Below are 17,061 nucleotides of genomic sequence, written 5' to 3'. Positions count from 1 at the left end.
GGGGGGGAGCAGCGCGAGATCATCATACCAGGGTGGAGAAAAAGGGCTCCTTCCTCGTGATGTGCGGCGGGAGATGGGAAATGGAGCTGCTGCTCCTCCCCTCCATTGACAGACTAACGCCTATTTCCGCTCTCTGTTGTTTCCCCCCTTTCCCTATCCCTAGCGGTTAAACAAACTAAACTGAGCCTGAGCGCAAGAGAGGAGAGAGAGAGCCGGAGAGGAACGCGCTCCTCCTCACCTTTCTTTCCCTCTCTTCTCCCGGGCTTAGAGTTAGAAGCCCATGAGATTTTTTTTTTAAAGCGAGGCCCATGAGACTTGAAGGGCCACGCGAGGATCTCGAATCGGATTTGCTTCCTTCCGTAACCGGTTCAAACTGGATGACGACGTCTCCTGTATAAATATCGAGCCCCCGCGCCCGGTTCCTTTGCTACTCTCGCGCGTCGATCGGTCTCAGGTCGCAGAGCAACTCTCGCGCGCGTACGCATGCATATGGGTCGCCGGAACAGCTACGCCGCCCGCGAAGCACAGGACATGACCCCGGACGGTGTGCCGGCGGCGGAGGAAGTGCCCGCCATGCCTCTGGCAGCGGGCGACTGCGGAGTGGACGCCTCACCTGTGGAGGACAACGGCGACGCTAATGGTTACGAGGAGGGTTACTCGACGCCGACGTCGCCGAGAAGCCGGCTGCGGGCGCCCGACGTGTGCCCCGGGGCGCCGCGGCTGCGGACGGAGGGGGGACCGCGCAGGAGGAAGAGAAAGCGGACGGAACGCGGCGGTGCCGTGGGTGTGCGACGTCGGCTCTTCCCGCTGCCGTACACTGGTGGCGTTGAAAAGTTGTCCCGTCTATATATGTAGTTTTTTTTTGCATACTAATTGGAGAGCTTTATTCATCGAAAGGTATTCATGGATGAGTCATCCAAAAGGCTGGTCACCAGGAAGCTTAGAGTTTCATCTACCCAGTTATCTGTTACATCAAGTGCACAAGCATGCTTTGCACATAGATGTGCAGGAAGATTAGCTGATCTATTTACATGACGAACATCGAAAGATGTAAAGTAAGTCTGAGCTCTCCTATCTCATCTAATAAATAGGCCACAATAGATCGTGAATTGTGGCGAGAGTTCCAAAGTGTCACCAACTCCAAGCAGTCTACTTCCATTATCACATGGGAGAAGCCTCGGAGAGTAGCAAAACGAACACCATCACGTAAGGATAGACCCTCCATAGTGAGAGGATCTGTGATCCCGGAATAAGGTTTGCACCACGCACCAAGCAAGGCCGAGGGAGATCGAGCAACACCACCGGCACCCGCTCGACCCCCCTCAGTATTAAGTCCACCGTCTGTGTTGATTTTGACAAAGCCCTCATCAGGCGGACGCCATCCAAATCCAGGCAAAACTTGTGCCTCTTTGCGCGGCAGATGAAGGAGCGCAATGGCCTCCTTTGTAGCCCGCATAGTAGACACCGGGTCTCTACCCTCTTCTCCATGCTTGATGCGATTCCTGGAATGCCAAATGGACCACATGATAGTTATGATCTTTGCTCGGTCCTCATAGGAGAACACATGGGGAGCACGTAATGTCACGCGCCCATGACTCCGAGTGAAGGTTGGGCAGCCACAGACCAAACCACGCACATGCCTCTTCCCAGAAATTTTGAGCATGCGGGCAATGTAATAATGCATGCTTCAGATCCTCGTCTGTTGCACGACAAACTTTGCACTGCCGAGCATCCGTAATATGTCGATGATTGAGTGTTGCTTCATCAGGCAAAATCCCTCGAAGCACTCTCCACCAAAACACTAACTTTTGGGATAACATTCAACTTTCACAAGGCTTTCCACAACTGTTGATCACTCAATGAAGTTCCGGTAGCCGTCCCTTCCTCTAGAGCCAAACGCTCGTTCTGAGTCACAAGAGATCGGTACGCTGATTTGACAGTGTAATTGCCTGTTTTTTCAAATGCCCAAGCAAGAGAATCATTGCCACCGCCCGACCGAATAGGTATGTTAAGAATGGCCGCAGCGTCTGTGGCAATAAAGTTACTTCTGACCAGATCCTACCTCCACGACCAAGTATGAGGATCAATAAGCTCGGACACTAGCAAAATGTCAGTGTTCAGTGGTCGTGAAACATGTGTCATGCTGATCATCCCTGGAATCCATTTATCAGTCCAGATCGAGATCGTACTGCCATCTCCAACATGGTTTGATCAAACCTGTGCTGAGAGCTTTCTTCCCCGCAATAATCGCCTTCCAAGTAGCAGAAGCCGACTTGGGCGCCGGGGCCTGCATAAACTCAGTGTCGGGGAAAAGTCTTCCTTTCAAAACACTTGCGCAGAGGGAATTTGGGCTCGTCAGAAAACGCAATCCATGTTTTCCAAGCATTGCAAGGTTAAATAAGTGGGGATCTCGGTATCCCATACCCCCTTGCACTTGGGTGTCACCAAGTCCTTCCAAGACACCCAATGCAATAACTTTTTGTCAAGAGAATTGCTCCAAAAGTACTTGGCCCTGGGTGAGGTCAGACTCTTACAAACTTTCTTAGTAAGCAGAAAGGTACTCATAGGAAAGGTAGGAATTGCTTGAGCTACCGATTTCAACAAAGCATCACGCCCCGCACAAGCTAATAACCTCTCTGACCAGCCTTGGATCTTGGAACGCACCCTTTCGCTGACATGATCGAAAGTACCGCTTGTGATCCATCCAACAACGGTGGGTAAGCCCAAATATTTTTCACTGAAGGCCTCCACCTGGATGTGCAAGGTAGCCTTCAATAATTGCCTTAGTTCTGATGGCGAGTTTGAGCTAAAATATATTGAACTTTTCTCTCTGTTAACACTTTGCCTCGAAGCCTCACAATAAACTCGAAGAATTTCATTCAAACGGATAGCACTCAGACTGTTTGCATTGATAAATATAAGACTGTCGTCCGCGAACAATAGATGGGTGACCCAAGGAGATCTGTAACTCACTCGCAGCCCCCTATCAACAAATCCTCTATTGTAATATTTTAGCAAAGAGGAAAATCCTTCTGCACACAACAGGAATAAATAAGGTGAAACTGGGTCACCTTGACGAAACCCTCTCGTTGGTGTGAAGTAAGGTAGTAGTTCTCCATTGACACAAACTGAAAATCGTACCGATGAGACACACTTCATGATTAATCTAATAAAGATCATGCTGAAGCCAAGCCGCTGCAATATTGCTTCAAGATAATGCCACTCAACGCGATCGTAAGCCTTCATCATATCAAGCTTAACCGCACACGAATAATTCTGTCCCTTCTTCCTCCTTTTCAACGTGTGGATGCTCTCGTACGCAACCAGTACGTTATCTGTAATGAGGCGTCCCGGGACGAAAGCACTTTGTTCTTCACTGATAACAGAATCCATCCAGCTTCTCAACCGGTTAGTAATAGCCTTGGCCACAATCTTGTACAAGACCGGACACAAAGCAATAGGGCGATATTGTGAGATCGACTGCGGATGGCGTACCTTGGGCATTAAGGTGATGGAAGTATCATTCAACCCCGCTGGCAACTCTCCTCCGTTAAGAAAATCCAACACTGCAAGTGTAACATCAGCGCCCAGTAGGTCCCAGTGTCGCTGATAAAACCCTGCATTGAAACCATCCACACCCGGGGCTTTGGAAGGCGCCATCTGAAATAGTGCCACCTTCACTTCTTTGGTCGTGTAGGGTTTATCAAGATCATCATTCATGGCCTGAGAAACTTTAGCAGGCACATGCGATAAGATCGCTCGCATCCGCAAAACCCTGTGATTGATATAGGTTTTGATAGAAGGCTTGCACTTCCATCTTATCCTCCTCTTCAGACGAACAGACCGAGCCATCCTCTCGCCGAAGACAGGATATTTTGTTAATCCGTTTACGATGTGCCGCTTGAGCTTGAAAATAGGCTGTGTTGCGGTCTCCTTCACGAAGCCAAGGAACTCAAGATCGCTGTCTAAAGCCACACCTCTTCCTGGTGCAACGCCTCCTTCAGTTTTTGGACAACATGTTTCTCCTCATCCATTGGCCCCGAGCCAATAGATCTGCACCGGATGCGATCTAGCCTCTTCTGCAATTGTCTGACAGTGCACGAGAGGCTACCAAATTCTCTAGAACCCCATGGTTCAAGAGTCTGATGTAATGCGCCCAACGCCACCGAAATCCCTTGAAGCGTAGGTCCCCTTTGTATGCCCCGCCAAGTTTCCTGAACCAGACGGTCATAATCCACATGAGTCTGCCAAACATTCTCGTAGCGGAATTGTTTCTTTGTCCGTGACCTACCAGGCGAGTGCAACTTAATTTCTTCCATTACAAAGCAATGATCCGACTCCACCGATGGGAGATGTCTAACTCTGATATGCGCAAAGTGTTGTCTGAACTCTTCGTTTGCAAAAAACCTATCCAATTTGGCCTTGACATTTGCATCGCCGGCTTGACGATTATCCCACGTATATGCTGTCCCAGACCAACCGAGATCCTATAATGAAACTTCATCGATGACCTCCCTAAAAGCACGCATTTGTCTCTCCGGCCGCTCTGCTCTGCTAAAGTGCTCAAAGGCAAACAGAGTTTCGTTAAAATCACCTGCACACAGCCACGCCGCATGAGGTATTGCATGAAGGGAACAAAGAGTCTGCCAGCTGTGGTGACGACTTTCAGCTCTTGGTGCCCCGTAAATACCAGTGAAATGCCATGTTGATGTAGCTTGATCATTACTTTGGACAACCGCATCAATATGCATCTGACTAAAATTCTTTAACTCGACGATTACATCTCGAGACCAGAAAAGACCAATACCGCCACTAAGGCCAGCACTGTCTACAGCAAAACAACCTCCAAAACCTAGAGTGTACTTCAAATCCTCAACTCTTTTCGCACTGATTTTTGTTTCCATAACAAAGAGGAGGGTGGGTCCTTCTAGCTTCACAATGCTGTGAAGCTCTCGAACTGCCTCGGGTTCCCAAGCCCCCGGCAGTTCCAACTCAGACAGCTCATTGGGACGGGCAGGATCGCGAAGCGATCTCTGCCGAATTTTCAGGAGTGGGTTTCTTCTTCTTCTGCTCGCGGATAAAATCCTCCCCGTCAGTGTCATTGCTAGCTGAAGTTGGATCCTTATCAGTTTTACTTGTGCCAACTTCATCTGCATGTGTTACTCCCCCAGTAAGGAGCAAAGTTTTCGCCACTGGTCTGTAGACCCGATTTGGTCCTTCCTTGCGCTTCGGTTGCACCTTGCTCTTGTGGGGAGAAGTCACTTCCTCTCCGGTGTCCTTGTTGGTGCTAGAGTTTCTCGTCGTTTGTTTACTGTTCGCGACTTTGGTTCCTTAGAAAAACCATCATAGCCTTGTTTCCTTGATTCGTCCGGAGCACGAAGCGACGGACCAAACGGAAGTTCAACTTTCTCATCTCTAGAACCTGGTGTTGGACAGTAAAGTTCAGAGTGTCCCAATCTGCCACAAGAGAAACAGAAATATGGCACCTGCTCATATTGGATGTCATACATATCAACCTTCTTCCTCCGTGCAGAGTCTATCAAAATCCACCTTCTAAGTGGTTTGTTCACCTTGATGGAGATCCGTGCATGCAGGAACCCCCCATTGTGATCAAACTTGACTTGCTGTGCATGCCGATCCATCTGTTTGGCAATGGACATCCACCACAGCTCATCCCTAAAATTGTAGGGTAAGTTAATAACCCTAGCCCAAATATGCAGCCTATCAAACTTTACCTCATCCGGCCTCATGCACTCATCAAACTCTGCCAATATGATAGCATGCTTGTTGATATGCCATGGTGAACCTCCCCAAACTCGATCTCGATCTCGTTGATTCTCAAATTCCGCTACAAACAGGTTCATGCCCGTAGAACGGAACTGCAACCCACGTGGATTGCCCCACGCCGAGCGGAGTGCGTTGGTGATGGTCTGAATATGAATAGGATTTCGATGCAGAACTTTACCAGCCACTTGCCACTTCGCCGGACCTCCCTCAGTCCGATCATCAAGCACAAGCGGAGTCGCCTCTTCCTCAGATATGTCAAGCTTTCCCAAGGCTTCCTCCAGCTTCTTCCTCATGTCGCTACCCGCCTGAGAACCGTCCCCCGCTGCAGCACGGGGAGCAACCATCGCCGGTGCACCAGTCGTCAGACTCTCCTCGCGCCGGCGATGAATCTCCGACCAGACATCGAGTTCCACGTCAAAACCCTAGATTGTCTCGGCCGCTGCCAGAGGGTTTAGGGTTTCGAGGAAAAAACTCGCTACCCTCACCAAATTTTCGTCCGTAGCTTCGTCCGTCCCAAAAAAAGAGCAAATCTTCGAACTGTTCTTTCGCATGTAAACATGAGTTGACTACATCGATTATACATAAACAACAAAGTCCAAAAAAAGAGCAAATCTTTGAACTCTTCAAACTCTTTCTTCCTTCATGACACAATTTGATATTTTTCCGAAGGCGGTGGTAGGAAAATAATAAAGGTATCAAACGATGGACCGGTAATACCAACGAGGGTTCTCCCATAGTTTTAATTTGAAACGCAATGCCAATGCTATGATGCAAGCACACAATCATTAAAATAATCAATCAACATCGGCAAAAGTGTCAACATGGATATTCCAGGGACAAAAAACTGAACAGACAGGTCGTCGTTCTCGAGGATTTAGCGACCGAGATAGATATTGCAAGGACAATCCTCCTCATGGCAACCATAGGAAAAATCTAAAACCAATCTGCGACCAAAGGATAAATCTAAAACCGATCTGACGAAGCAAGATTTGTCGAACGAAGATTTCTTATTGTAGACGATGCCATTTCTAAAGAAGAAGACTACCAAAACCCTAAACCAATCTAATGAAAACACACGTATTTCTTGTAAGAAAATATATATGCATATGTGGAAAGACAATTTCCTGTCAAAAAGAAAAGACAACTCACTTGAATTGCTTCAATAATTACACTGAAAAAAGTTTCGATTAGGACCAACCTTCTTTCATACCGCTCACCGCCCTACCCCATCGGCTAACCGGCACATGTTGTTATCGACGGCTTTGCCAAGGTGGCGGCTCCCGCTGACAAAGCTGGTGCACATTCTCTTGGTTTAGGGATTTTCGTCGGGTCCTAACGGTGGTAAGGGAATGTGAATTTATAGTTGTGGAAATGTCATGACAGGTCTCCAAGATCTAGACCACAAGTACAATGGGGCACAATATACCCATGTTCGTGTTGGATATATGCCCTAGAGGAAATCATGTGATGAAGAAATTTCCATATGTATTCATGAGTCCTTTGTATTGTCCTTGAACATCATCAATGATATGTATCAATAAGTATGTGACTTGTTTGTGGAACTATGTATTGTATGATGATTGTTATAATTGTCCTTAATTGATAAGGTTATGCGGACACATATCCTTGACTAGTATACGACTCGGTTGATGACTATGTTTCACAAGTCATGTGCATGGAGATGCTAAACCGATAGTATGGACTCGGGGATGGAGATCACCGAGTTGGACAGACCCACTTTGAGACGCAACGAGATATAGTCATCTCTTAGTCTCAAGTACAATGTCTATGCCATGTCCTAGACCTGAGGTCCTCACATGTTCTCGGGATGAGGATCGACTCACTTATGGTCTATCAAGCGCTACTCCGTTTCTGGGTATTTATAAAGGTAGCTTTCGGGTGAGTCGTGAGACATGCTGTGAGACATGGTTGACCAAGATGGGGTTTGCCCCTCCTATTTGGAGAGATATTCTCTGGGCCCTCTCAAGTGATCAGATTCAGAAAGCATGACCATGCGACTTGGGTTAAGTGTTAACCCAGTTCGGGAATCTGTATCACGGTTTCGAGAAGAGAGGTCGATCTATCACAAGGGTGACAAGTACTCGCCTTGAGATCGACAAAAAATATCGTGAGGCAAAAGGAATGTTGCATATGACACATTGTTGAGGTTCATCAAACGACTTACGCTCACATGGGAGTTGGCACGTTCTGCTAGGAGCCGCTACCAACTATCGACTTGGTCGTGTCCATGCATACGTGAACCTATATGGTCGCACACTTAAGGGGCTGCAACCCATTTAGATCCGATTCGAGTGGAAAATGGATGTGGACTCATAGTGGGCTCAAGTGTTGAGCCCACCTCGGAGGACTATATAAAGTGGAGTGGGCGCACCACTTAGGGTTAATCTTTCTAACCCTGGTTAGCCACCGCCACTCCCTACGTCCATGACGTGCGACCGGACCTAGCAGTCCACCGCCCGCCGCTGCACCCCGCACGTGTGGATACCTTGGAGGCATCACATCTGCGGTGTTTGGATGAACCGTTCGAGGGAACCGCGAGGTGCCGTTCGCGGGAGATCATTGTTCACGGGTCTTTGCTGTTCTTGGGAGATCACCGTTCACGGGTCTTCGTTGTTCGCGGGAGATCGGCGACGCTAGGAGGAGACGGCCCGGAGATCGTCTACACCCATCACCAACTCTACTTCTGCCATGGTGACTGCACGTCTAGTGGTAAACTCGATCCCGTGATCTATTTCCAGCAGCATGATCTTGGGTGCGCGGTAGAAAATTTTATTTGGCACTAGCATAGCGTACCGCGTGTTCCCACAGTGGCATCGGAGCCTCCGCTAAGTGGTGATAGATTCGATATATGCATATGAGATATGTAGATCGGTTTAGGTGCGGGTTGATGAGATCGACCGCGCACGTCAGTGTTGAAGGTTGGTTTCGTGATCTTATTTCCGTGATCGTGACGCAGAGGTCGTGACATGAGCTACCCCTACTGGTCGGTTTCCGCCATCGGGGTAGAAAGTGGAACGTAAATCCGGATGCATCACGCGAAGATCAATGAGATTGATCGAATCAGAACATAGATCAACACCGTGGAAATGTGATTTCCGCAGTGCTGAAATCTGTTGGAGCGGTCTCGGCAAAACGGCTGTAACTTTTGCATACGAACTCCGTTTTGCTCCACGACCTGTCAAATTGAACCTAACGAAAAGTTGGATTAGCGGCAAAATTTCAAAATGAGATTTCAGCGCTTCTGGATAGGCCAAAATCCGCTTGGAAAATAGAGTTTCGGGAGGTTTTATCTTCGGTGGTAGAACGTCTGACTCGTTTTTGCAGGGAATGCTTGTGATTTGGTATAGCCCGTGATTGTTGCTTGTACATTATTGTTTCATGACCTGTGTGTCATGAGTGAGGCAACCGGCAGGATCCATATGGTTGTCCCATTATTATATTAATGACTTGCGTATCAACTTGAGAAGCCATGTAATGTAATTTACTTTCAGTAGCTATTAGTTTGTAATAGCATAGTATCTTATGTAACACTTGGTGGTTGATACCATGGCGTGGAGATGGAGATCACCACAGGAGAACCATGCATGGAGATGGAGATCACCATGGGCAGACCGTGCACGTGGAGATAGAGATCACCATGCGCTGTGAAAAGGAGGCTATATCATATCACACATATATAAACTGCCTGTGGTTTATCCCTTTTATGCACCCTTCTTTTGCATGGTAGATGTTTTAAGTAGGGTGATCCCTCAAAGAATGTCAAGTTTATATGCCTCCCAAATTGATGCACCTTCACATGTCAAGTATATTTAGTGGTGGGCCTTTAAAATTAGGGTGCCACTAGATCTCCTTGAAGTGATGGGTTTGTGTCGGACACTTACATGCGAAGCATTGGTTGACTTGTCGTGGCTATCAAAACAGTTTTGGGCCATGAGGCATAGGAGTTGGCACGGCATGAGCTGTCCCCAACAACAAGAGTCGTATGGAGATACGATTAGCAAGAGTTGCTTACCGAGTGATCTTGTCTTCTAGCGGTGATGCAAAAGCTCACTAGTTGACATGTTGATCTTGGATCTTGAATCACTAAGAATCAACCGAAGGATGTTGATTTTATTGGGAGTAATAATCTTATGTTTAATATGAATTACTCTTCATGAATACATGTCTTAGTCTTTTGCATATTTCTGTTGTAGATCAATGGCACCATCTTCTCAAGTTACCCCTTTTTGTGTTGAAATCAATCCTGGAAAAAGATAAATTGAATGGAACAAACTTTACGACCTGGTATAGAAACCTGAGGATTGTTCTTAGGCATGAGAAAAAGTAGCAAGTTCTAGAGAATCCTCTTCCAGAGGAACCTGCCGATAATGCTAATGCCACAACCAGAAATGCCTACCAGAAACTCGTTGATGAATCAAATGAGATCAACTGTCTCATGTTGACTTCTATGGAGCTCGATCTGCAGCAGCAGTTCGAAAATATTGAGGCTTTCTATATGATCGAGAACCTCAAGAGCATGTTTCAAATGCAGGCTAGGACCGAAAGGTTCAATGTCTGGCGATCCTTGATGGATTGTAAGCTGAAAGAGGGTGATCCACTAAGCCCGCATGTGATCAAGATGATCGGGTACATGCAAGCTCTGAATCGGTTGGGTTTCCCACTTGGGGATGAGTTGTCCATAGATACAATTTTGGGTTCTCTTCCAGATAGCTATGGGCCGTTCATCTTGAACTACCATATGCATGGGATGGAAAAGTAGCTCACTGAATTGCATGGGATGCTCAAAGTGGCAGAGCAGGATATCAAGAAAGGTACGTGTCGTCAAGTGTTGATGGTGCAGAATTCGGCTAAGTTCAAGAAGAGCTGGTCCAAGAAAAGGGCTAAGGCAAAAGGCAAGATGAAGGAGGCAACTCTAACTACCGCCGCTGTGCCTAAGTCAGGGACAACCTCGGGGAGTGTTTACTTTCATTGCAAGGAACCCAGACACTGGAAAAGGAACTGCAGCAAGTGGCTTTCCGAGAAGGGCAAGAAGACTGGAAGTATGACTTCTTCTTCAGGTACACTTGTTGTATATGTTATAGACATTTATCTTGCCGATGTTTCTAGTAGCTCTTGGGTATATGATACCGGATCGGTTGTTCACATATGCAACTCGATGCAATGGCTAAGCAGAACTAGGAATGTCGCAAGAGGAGAAGTTGACATACGTGTCGGGAATAAAGCAAGAGTTGCTGCATTGGTCGTCGGCACTATGCAACTTAATTTACCTTCAGGATTTGTAATGGAACTTGATAATTGTTATTATGTTCCTGCTTTGAGTCGAAACATTATTCCTGCCTCATGTTTGATGAGACAAGGTTATGAATTCAGTATTAAGGACAATGGTTGTTCTATTTACTTGAATAATATGTTTCATTGCTTTGCATGTTATTTATCATAGATCTTAAAGGTGAATCAGTCTATAACATAAATGTTGCCGGATCACGGGTTCCGGCAAAACCCTTGAGGTTCGAACACTGGGGTGCGCGCGAAGGTTTTCTCCCTACCGATCCATGCCCTAGCTCACCAAGATCTCGCGGATGAACTCGATGAATTTGCAACACAAAGATACAAGATTTATACTGGTTCGGGCCACCGTTGTGGTGTAATACCCTACTCCAGTGTGGTGGTGGTGGATTGCCTCTTGGGCTGATGATGAACAGTACAAGGGGAAAAACAACCTCCTGAGGTTGAGGTGTTCTTGTGCTCTCTTTTCCATTGTCCTCTACTGTGGTGGCTAGTTCTACTTATATAGGCCCTGGTCCTCTCCCCAAATATTGAGCGGGAAGGGAGCCAACAATGGCTAGTTTGAACGGGGACAACTAGTACAACTTATCCTGACAAAAGTGGTCTTCGCCTACAAAAGGCTCTGGTGGTGACGCGGTCTTGGGCTCCATGGTGACCTCCATCTTGCCGTCCTGCTGGTCTTGGTCTCGTTGCACCGATATGGAAACCTTTCCTTGATGCCTCTGTACTCCTCGCCTGCGCTTGCCCCCTTGGCACCAAAGAGGAAGCAAGGACACTGCGCGCGTTGGCGCCCGCTTGGCGCCCGCTGCTACCTCTTGAGCACTTGCGTTGGTTTTCCCTTGAAGAGGAAAGGGTGGTGCAGCAAAGTAGCGTAAGTATTTCCCTCAGTTTTTGAGAACCAAGGTATCAATCCAGTAGGAGGCCATGCATGAGTCCCTCGTACCTACACAAACAAATAAATCCTCGCAACCAACATGATAAGGGGTTGTCAAACCCTACACGGTCACTTACGAGGGTGAGATCTGATAGATATGATAAGATAAGATTTTTGGTATTTTTATGATAAAGATGCAAAGTAAAATAAAAGGCAATAAAAATAACTAAGTATTGGAAGATTAATATGATGGAAGATAGACCCGGGGGCCATAGGTTTCACTAGTGGCTTCTCTCGAGAGCATAAGTATTCACGGCGGGTAAACAAATTACTGTTGAGCAATTGACAGAATTGAGCATAATTATGAGAATATCTAGGTATGATCATGTATATAGGCATCACATCCGAGACAAGTAGACCGACTCCTGCCTGCATCTACTACTATTACTCCACACATCGACCGCTATCCAGCATGCATCTAGAGTATTAAGTTCAAGAGAACAGAGTAACAATTTAAGCAAGATGACATGACGTAGAGGGATAAACTCATGCAATATGAAATAAACCCCATCTTGTTATCCTCGATGGCAACAATACAATACATGCCTTGCTGCCCCTACTGTCACTGGGAAAGGACACCGCAAGATTGAACCCAAAGCCAAGCACTTCTCCCATTGCAAGAAAGATCAATCTAGTAGGCCAAACCAAACTGATAATTCGAAGAGACTTGCAAATATAACCAATCATACATAAAAGAATTCAGAGAAGATTCAAATATTGTTCATAGATAAACTTGATCATAAACCCACAATTCATCGGTCTCAACAAACACACCGCAAAAATAAGATTACATCGAATAGATCTCCACAAGAGAGGGGGAGAACTTTGTATTGAGATCCAAAAAGAGAGAAGAAGCCATCTAGCTAATAACTATGGACCCGTAGGTCTGAGGTAAACTACTCACACTTCATCGGAAGGGCTATGGTGTTGATGTAGAAGCCCTCCGTGATCAATGCCCCCTCCGGCGGAGCTCTAGAACAGGCCCCAAGATGGGATCTCGTGGATACAGAAAGTTACGGCGATGGAATTAGGGTTTTGGCTCCGTATCTGGTAGTTTGGTGGTACGTAGGTATATATAGGAGGAAGGAGTACGTCGGTGGAGCAACAGGGGGCCTGAGGGAGTCCTGGATTAGGGGGTCTCTGGACAGCCGGACTATCTCCATTGGCCGGACTGTTATACTATGAAGATACAAGATTGAAGACTTCGTCTCGTGTCTGGATGGGACTCTGGCGTGGAAGGCAAGCTAGGCAATGTGTATATGGATATCTCCTCCTTTGTAACCGACCTTGTGTAACCCTAACCCTCTCCGGTGTCTATATAAACCGAAGGGTTTTAGTCCATAGGACAACAATCACAACATACAATTATATCGTAGGCTAGCTTCTAGGGTTTAGCCTTTCTGATCTCGTGGTAGATCTACTCTTGTAACACCCATATCATCAATATTAATCAAGCAGGATGTAGGGTTTTACCTCCATCAAGAGGGCCCGAACCTGGGTAAAACTTCGTGTCCCTTGCCTCCTGTTACCATCTGGCCTAGACGCATAGTTCGGGACCCCCTACCCGAGATCCGTCGGTTTTGACACCGACATTGGTGCTTTCATTGAGAGTTCCGCTGTTTTTTCATCGTTAGGCTTGATGGCTCCTACTATCATCGGTAGCGATGCGGTCCAGGGTGAGACTTTTCTCCCCGGACAGATCTTCGTATTCGGCGGCTTTGCACTGCGGGCTGATTCGCTTGGCCATCTGGAGCAGGTTGAAAGCTACGCCCCTGGCCATCAGGTCAGATTTGGAAGTTTGAATTACACGGCCAACATCCGTGGGGACTTGATCTTGGACGGATTCGAGCCATAGCCAGGCGCGCCACACTGTCGCGATGGGTATGACCTAGCTCTACCACCGGACGGTACCCCAGAGGCCGCGCCCGCATCAGCTCTGACCCTTAGCTCGGAGCCAACTGCGCCAATCGAGGACGGGTGGCTAGAAACCGCCTCAGGGGCTGCAGTCTTGATGGTGATCGAGCCAAACACCAGCATAATCCTTCGCACGGCCCGTGACTCCAAGGTGCCGGACTCTCTTCCGGACCCTGAACCATCCGCGCCCCTGCCAATCGAATCCGATTGGGCGCCGATCATGGAATTCACTGCCGCGGATATCTTTCAGCACTCGCCCTTCGGTGACATCCTGAATTCACTAAGGTCTCTCTCTTTGTCAGGAGAGCCCTGGCCGGATTATGGCCAACAGGATTGGGATGCGGACAACAAAGAAATTTGACGCTCACCCACCACCCACTTTGTAGCCACTGTCGATGATTTAACTGACATGCTTGACTTCGACTCCGAAGACATCGACGGTATGGACGACGATGTAGGAGATGAACATGAACCAGCACCTATAGGGAATTGGAAAGCCACCTCGTCATATGACATATACATGGTGGATACACCCAATGAAGGCAACGGCGACGAGATAGCGGAGGATGACCCCTCCAAGAAGCAACCCAAGCGCCGACGTTAGCGGCGCCGCTCTAAGTCCCGCCAAAGCAAAAGTGGTGATACGGGAACAGGAGATAATAACACTCCGGATAGCGCCGAAGACAACAACAATCCCCTCCAGCAAGATTTAGAGCAGGAGGATGAAGGAGCCAGCTCTCCTGAGAGGGCGGCTGGTAGAGAGGAGGAGGATGACAATTACATGCCCCCCTCTAAAGACGAGGCAAGCCTCGGCGACGATGAATTCGCCGTACCAGAGGATCCCGTCGAACAAGAGCGCTTCAAGCGCAGGCTTATGGCCATGACAAATATCCTGAAGAAAAAGCAGCAGCAGCTTCAAGCTGATCAAGACCTGCTAGCTGACAAATGGACTGAAGTCCTCGCGGCCGAGGAATATAAACTCGATCGTCCCTCCAAGAGTTACCCAAGGTGGGGGTTACTACCCCGACTGGAGGAAGAAGCGTATAATACGGCTGATCGGCCACCTCGTGGCTATGATAGAGAGGCATTCCAGCCAAAATCTCAGCCTCCACCCCAATGCCATCCAAATAAAAAGGCATGGGGAGATACGCCAGACCTGCAAGACATATTGGAGGACAAAGCAAAGCATTCAAGATCGATCTACGGATCACGAGGGCGCACCACTCTACGAGACGGTAAACGTCACGCCAGATACAGTAAAAGCAAATCCGACCGGGCCGAACACAGCGGGCAGGACCCATACGAGCCGCATCGTGATATAGCCCAATACAGAGGCGCCGCACACCCCTTATGCTTCACAGACGAAGTAATGGAACATCAATTCCCAGAAGGTTTCAAACCTGTAAACATTGAATCATACGACGGCACAATAGATCCCGCGGTATGGATTGAGGACTTCCTCCTCCACATCCACATGACCCGTGGTGATGACTTACATGCCATCAAATACCTCCCACTAAAACTCAAAGGACCAGCACGACATTGGCTTAATAGCTTGCCAGCGGACTCCATTAGCGGTTGGGAAGATCTGGAAGCCGCATTCCTCGACAACTTTCAGGGCACTTATGTGCGACCACCAGACGCCGATGACTTGAGCCACATAATTCAGCAGCCAGAAGAGTCGGCCAGGCAATTCTGGACTCGGTTCCTTACAAAGAAAAATCAAATCATCGACTATCCGGATGCGGAGGCCTTAGCGGCTTTCAAGCACAACATCTGAGACGAGTGGCTAGCCCGGCACCTTGGTCAGGAAAAGCCGAAATCTATGGCAGCCCTCACGACGCTCATGACCCGCTTTTGTGCGGGAGAAGATAGCTGGTTGGCTCGCAGTAACAACATATCAAAGAACCATGGTACCTCAAATACCAAGGACGACAACAGCAGGTCACGTCGCAACAAGCATAAGCGCCGCATTAACGACGAAAGTACTAAGGATATGGCAGTCAATGCCGGATTCAAAGGCTCTAAACCCGGTCAGCGGAAAAAGCCATTCAAACAAAGTACGCCGGGTCCGTCCAACTTGGACCGTATACTCGATCGCTCGTGTCAAATACACGGCACCCCAGACAAGCCAACCAATCATACCAACAGGGATTGTTGGGTGTTCAAGCAGGCCGGCAAGTTAATTGCCGAAAACAAGGACAAGGGGCCGCATAGCAATGACGAGGAAGAACCCCGGCAGCCGCACACTGGAGGACAGAAGAGGTTTCCCCCGCAAGTGCGGACGGTGAACATGATATACGCAACCCACATCCCCAAGAGGGAGCGGAAACGTGTGCTCAGGGACGTATATGCGTTGGAGCCAGTCGCCCCAAAGTTCAACCCTTGGTCCTCCTGTCCGATCACCTTCGATCGCACGGACCACCCCACTAGTATCCGTCACGGCGGATTCGCCGCACTGGTCCTAGACCCAATCATTGACGAATTTCACCTCACTCGAGTCCTTATGGACGGCGGCAGCAGCCTGAACCTGCTTTATCAGGACACAGTGTGCAAAATGGGTATAGACCCCTCATGGAACAAACCCACAAAGACGACCTTTAAAGGCGTCATTCCAGGTGTAGAGGCCCACTGCACAGGCTCAATTACACTGGAAGTGGTCTTCGGATCCCCGGATAACTTCTGAAGCGAAGAGTTAATCTTCGATATAGTCCCATTCCGCAGTGGTTATCACGCGCTACTCGAACGAACCGCATTCGCTAGATTCAATGCGGTGCCACATTATGCATACCTCAAGCTCAAGATGCCAGGACCTCACGGAGTTATTACAGTCAACGGAAACACAGAGCGCTCTCTCCGAACAGAGGAGCACACCGTGGCCCTTGCAGCAGAGGCGCAAAGCAGCCTCTCAAGGCAATCTACCAGTTCGGCATTTCAAAGCCCGGACACTTTCAAGCGCGCTCGGGGCAATCGGCAAAAAGACCGCCTGGCACGATCTGAGCTCGCGTAGCAATACGTCGGCCACCCCAATCCCAACCCAACGGCGTTGTTCGTGCCGCGCGTACATAATTACCCATTAAAAATACCATGGGCACAGGTGGGGGGGGGGGCACAACTAC

General features: G+C 48.3%; 1 protein-coding gene across 3 annotated transcripts in view; it reads right to left on the bottom strand.

The window, feature by feature from the left end:
- Positions 1–210, bottom strand: part of LOC123102476 (uncharacterized) — a 5,112-nt gene extending 4,902 nt beyond the window's left edge. For 2 of the 3 annotated variants that reach the window (XM_044523847.1, XM_044523846.1), the window contains exon 1: positions 29–210. The gene's annotated coding sequence lies outside the window, so the exon portion shown is untranslated. The remainder of the gene's footprint in view (positions 1–28) is intronic. The other variant, XM_044523848.1, reaches the window with a different exon arrangement.
- Between the last annotated feature and the right edge of the window lie 16,851 nt (positions 211–17,061).

Source organism: Triticum aestivum, chromosome 5A (assembly GCF_018294505.1).
Source record: "Triticum aestivum cultivar Chinese Spring chromosome 5A, IWGSC CS RefSeq v2.1, whole genome shotgun sequence".
NCBI lineage: Eukaryota > Viridiplantae > Streptophyta > Magnoliopsida > Poales > Poaceae > Triticum > Triticum aestivum.
The sequence above is the reverse complement of the archived record's forward strand: the minus strand, read 5'-3'. Positions and strand labels throughout refer to the sequence as shown.